A 6,000-nucleotide genomic window follows, 5' to 3' on the forward strand; every position below is an offset into this window, starting at 1 on the left:
GTTTTGCAGAAGATGGTATAAGGTGTTTACAGTGTAGCTGGCCATGCTTTCTCTACCCCGAGTTCGGCAATAATTAAGCCAGTTCGTCCTTGAACTGACTTAGGAGCATAAAATGGTTCAAATGGCACTGAGCACTGTGGGACTTAACATCTGAGGTCACCATTCTCCTAGAACGTAGAACTACTTAAACCTAACTAACCTAAGGACACCACACACATCCATGCCCGAGGCAGGATTCGAACCTGCGACAGTGGCGGTTGCGCGGTTCCAGACTGAAGCGCCTAGAACCGCTCGGCCACACCGTCCGGCTTGACTTAGGAGCCACCACATAGATGTTCTTCCTGCCTGTTATGAGGAGATTCTCCCATAGTTTTATGTCCCCTTGCAGAGCTGTCGGACTCTGAAAGTGAAATGCTACTGTCTACTTTTTACAGTATGAAGTGTGGAGAAGTTTCTTTGGGTAAATTATCTTTCCACAGATGCCATTATGGTGCTTTTATTTAGGAAACACTATAAAATGAGCGTTTTCACACTGATTATAAGCTAACTATTACAGTTTTTGAAAGATAGTAATCGCCATTTGATTGTGCAGCATGTTTTGTTCCACAATCTATATTTCGGCCTAAGCCATTTTGAAGTTTTGCAACTGCAACAGGTTGAAGAACAAATGAAGTACAAGTATTAGAACAATAACAGGATAAACATTTAAATTAATGTATGGGCTACATGACTGATTCTCTTACTTATGTATCAAAAATTAATAGTCTTCAGTATAATACAAGACATTGATAAAGTTTTTTTCTCCCTTTAGTGAGTTTCGATTCCCTCCGAAGGGGGCCAGCTGGCAGCAGCCTAGTACGCCGCTAATCAGCATACAGCATTTTTAAAACATAAGAGGAAGGTAATAAACAATAAAAACAGGCGATAAAAACGGAGATGTAATTGTAAAATGGCGGGAAATTGTGGAAGTTAATACATAAAACAAGGGGTTAGCGATGCTAATGAAATACACAGGAAGCAGACAGGTAAAATAGTAGACAGACAATTAAAAGAAACACGGCGACAGTCTGGTTTCTGTTCGCAAGAGGTATAAAAAAAATCCCACCCAGCGACACTATGATTTCCGTTCGCAACACTTAAGAAAAGACGCACAGTACTTAACACTCACTTAAAACACTGCACTAAAAAGCTAGCACGAAAATTACACACCACTGCCAAGGGCAGATGGGGGGGGGGGGGGCTGGAACCTAGACATAAGAGGGGAAAAAAGTGGGGGGGGGGGGGGAAGAGAGGAAAAACGAAGTGGAGGGAGGAGCCGATGGAAGGGGGGAGAGGGGCAGTCGCGAGAGGGAGTGGGGAAAGACAGAGGAGAGGAATGCAAAAGGACTCTGGAGAGAAGCGGGAGTCAAACAGAGTGTAGGAGGGGAAGAGGGGAAAAAACAGGATTGGTAGGGGGGAGGGGGGAGAGGGAGCCTGGAAAAGGACAGAGGAGCGGACGGGGAGGTGAGAATCAGAGTTGATAGGAGCGATAAATAGAGGGAGAGAGGGCATCATCTGGGAGGTGGAGTCGATGGAAGCCACCTTGGGAAAGGAGATGAAGGGTGTAGAGGTGGAGGGTAGGGAGGGACACAACAGTGAAGATGCGGCAGAGGGCGGGGGTTAGTCAAACTTTGTATCTTCGGTTATACAAAACAATTTGGTCAAAAGTAAATGTGCGAACATTTGTGTAATACGCTAAATTAGTGGCAGTTAGCATGATTCATTCACTTGATACGGTTTTGGAATAAAGTATATCACCATATCACAGGTTTTAACTTCGCTACACTGTGTCTAAGCAGACACTGACATAAACATAAGTGAAACGATGGTCAAAGATCATTATAAATATATCCCAGTTTGCACGATGTGATCTGTCCTATGTCATGGAACAGGTAGTGGGACTCTTTACTCTACAAATAAAATCATTACATGTTAGCGGTACGAGAGCATGGACTACTGCATGACTAGATAGAAGGCGTTCAAGTCCGTGTACCATTGTACACTTCGGTTATGCCAAAGTTATTCATTTATTTATTAATATCAACACTTGCTGGTATTGTAAAAGTACTGAAAGAGAATATTTATGAGTCGTAGACTCCTCCTAATGTCTTGAGTTGCAACAGGCAACTTTGGTTAGCATATTCTTTTCAATAACAATTACTTGATTTGCGCCAGAATGAATGTACTTTCCCTACATGTCTCTTCGCCGACGTCAGGAGCGATTTCTGAATCGCCACGTTATCCTTCTTGCTCTGAAATCACTAGATGGCCAAACGCCTCTGCTAGACAGCGATGGAATCTACTTCTCGCACCTTACTCCGTACAACCTGAAGAGCTGGCACATTCAATTCACATATTCACATATGTGAAATACCAAAACTGGTAATAAGGTAAACAGTGCACTTATCCGCAAATAAGGTGTACCTTACAAGGATCAGTAATGGCAATAAAAGAAGCACCAAGGCAATGAACGGCAAATCTTTTTTCTGCACCTTTTCATTAGAACAGACAGAAAACTAAACTATATATGAACAAAAGCGGCGTCTCATAACAGCCACTACTTGACAATGACTGAGGAGCACCGTTTCCAATTTCTTGGATATTTAACTACAGAACAAGTGTATTAAAATGTGCAACTGGGACTGAAAAGCAAATGATGTTGATTCAATTATTAATTCAGTTGCTATTCTCTCGCGACATGTATGTCGGCTATAGTCCCTATTACAGTTAAACCATGTTTTTATCATTACCTAGCTCTACGGGGAGGAAACGTGGCCCAGTGTTGAATGCCTGGGGAATCGGAGCAGCGTTAAAAAAGGATAATATGTTAAGGTCTGTAGCCTTTCCACTACAATGCTTGAGACGATGATACCATGGACGGAGACAGCAACCGTAGGACAGTAACCACTCAACAATGACAGACAAGCATTTTTCCAAACGCCTGAAGATGTTTAAACGCTTGACGCGGCTGCGACCTAAAGTAGACAGGGTGTTGTCATTGTCTACAGACGTTTGTTTATCGATCATAGAAACTTTCGTTGAAAGGAACCTTTTGGATGATGAAAAATAATAGAATTCTTCTTTCTTCCTCTCCTCATCATTGCTGTTACTCCGCAGGAAGGTGTTTCCCCCCTCCCCCCCCCCCCCTACGTTATTCTTGTTGGTCAGCGTCCTTGGAGTCTTCTCACATCATCTAGGAATTATTCCCAGAGCTAATGTTCGTCTTCTTTTGACTCCTGTTAGGGTAGTGCACCAAAATGAGTGAAGAAGCGTATGTCAAAACTAAGTATTGTATCTCTTTGTCATTAAAATACTCTCCTCTTCCACGTTTCTCAACATCTTTCCATTTGGTCTTCCACTCGTCGAAACTACGCACCGTATTTGGCGAGAGCACCACATCACTAATATCTCTTGCACCACCTTATCCACCTTCAACAAGGTTAAAGTTCCTGATTCACATGTTGACACCCTCCAAACAACCTTTTCAAGAAATGTCTTTTCTTTACTTTTAATGTGACATTCCTAGATATCAGCAGTCTGCGCTTTTTACGGAATACTCTTTTGGTCGGAGGAATTCTAGCACAAATATCACTTGCACATCTTGCATCAACAGAAGTAAGAATCCCAAGTACCTGGAATCATTTGCATATTCTAGTTTCCTTCCCCCTTCCAAAAAAATGATTCAAATGGCTCTGAGCACTATGGGACTTAACTTCTGAGGTTATCAGTCCCCTAGAACTTAGAACTAGTTAAACCTAAGTAACCTAAGGACAAACACACACATCCGTGCCCGAGGCAGGATTTGAACCTGCGACCGCAGCGGTCGCGCGGTTCCAGACTGAAGCGCCTAGAACCACTCGCTTCCCCCTTCCAACCACATGTCAGCATTCTCCTTCTTCCTTCATATGCATTCCATTTCTTTGGTTTGTTTCTCACTTATTTCCTAATACTGGTAGCATTTTTCAACTACTACTCAATTTCTTTAGTCAGGTCTTTGAGTCTCTCAGTGCAGAGTTGTTGATCCATATGCTGTTCATGATAGTCATAGGCGCTTTTTATAGAATTAACATTGTTTCATTTAGCGGACCAGTCGATGTTGGGTATGGTGACTAAGTGTGGCTAAGAGCCTGTGAACACGGTTGTTGGCACTTTCGAAGACGGGAGTCTACACAACACCCTCATCATGAAGATGCAGAAGAAAGGGCAACATTTCGTCCTGTTTCATATTGATGGCAACCTGTATGAGTTCCCGAGTCATGGTGCGAAATCCCACGCGAAATCCCACGCCCGGGTTCCCGGGTTCGATTCCCGGCGGGGTCAGGGATTTTCTCTGCCTCGTGACGACTGGGTGTTGTGTGATGTACTTAGGTTAGTTAGGTTAAAGTAGTTCTAAATTCTAGGGGACTGATGACCATAGATGTTAAGCCCAATAGTGCTCAGAGCCATTTGAACCATTTGAACCATGGTGTGAAAACATCACAGAACCACTTCCGCCATCACATTGACATATTATGATCGCTCGTTTATGTCATTCTGTCAAATCTACACGTGGCCTCATTTTTCACTGATTTCTTACCAGGGGCGTTCAGTAAATAATGCAACATACTTTTTTCTCGGCACGTTTCAGTTGAAAAAATGCGCAACTGGTTATGGGACATCGTGGAATCTTCTCGCTTTAGCCCCTGTAGTTTCGTGAAGTTTGGATAGGTGGCGGTACCATACGTAGCCTTCAGAGTGGCGTATGTATGACGTGCTCTCCAAGCAGAGAACAGTCATTGAGTTTATTTTGGCCGAAAACCAGAGAATCGTAATATTCATAGGCGTTTGCCGAATGTCTGCGTAGACCTGGCAGTGAACAAAAGCACGGTGAGTCGTTGGGCGAGGAGTCTTGAGCGAGGCGTCTGTCATCGTCGCAACTACGTCGTGGAAAACTGTCCGATCTCCTGGTTGCCGGCCGGTCACACACAGCTGTGACTCTTGCAGTGCTGGAACGTGCGGTCACTTTCATTCCAAGTGATCGACGGATCACAATCAAATACCTTGCTGCATAGCTGGACGTCTCTGTTGGTAGTACAGACACACTCGTCCACCAGTTGTGGAACTCAAAGATGTGTGCCTGCTGGGTTCCCCGCTGTATATCACAGAAGGCCTTACAGAGCTTCCATCTGTTTGGCCCAATGAAGGATGCACTCTGCGTATGAAGTACGTGGGTGGCGGGAAGGTTACGGAACCAGCAAGACGTTGGCTTCGATTTCGACCAGTAAAATGGCACCACATCTACATCTACATCTACTTCTATATGGATACTCTGCAAATCACATTTAAGTGCCTGGCAGAGGGTTCATTGAACCACCTTCACAATTCTCTACTATTCTAATCCCGTATAGCGCGCAGAAAGAACGAACACCTATATCTTTCCGTACAAGCTCTGATTTCCCTTATTTTATCGTGGTGATCATTCCTTCCTACGTAGGTAGGTGTCAACAAAATATTTTCGCATTCGGAGGAGAAAGTTGGTGTTTGGAATTTCGTGAGAAGATTCCGTGGCAACGGGAAACGCCTTCCTTTTCATGATTTCCAGCCCAAATCCTGTATAATGTCTCTGACACTCTATCGCACGTTTCGCGATAATACAAAACGTGCTGCATTTCTTTAAACTTTTTCGATGTTCTCCGTCAGTCCTATCTGTTAAGGATCCCACACCGCGCAGCAGTATTCTAAAAGAGGACGGACAGGCGTAGTGTAGGCAGTCTTCTTAGTACGTCTGCTACATTTTCTAAGTGTCCTACCAACAAAACGCACCCTTTGGTTAGCCTTTCCCACAACATTTTCTACAGTATGTGTTCTTTCCAATTTAAGTTGTTCGTAATTGTAATACCTAGGTATTTAGTTGAATTTAAGGCTTTTAGATTAGACTGATTTATCGTGTAATCCAAGTTTAACGAGTTCGTGTTAGCGCTC

This window comes from Schistocerca gregaria, chromosome 6 (assembly GCF_023897955.1).
Source record: "Schistocerca gregaria isolate iqSchGreg1 chromosome 6, iqSchGreg1.2, whole genome shotgun sequence".
Classification (NCBI taxonomy): Eukaryota; Metazoa; Arthropoda; class Insecta; order Orthoptera; family Acrididae; genus Schistocerca; species Schistocerca gregaria.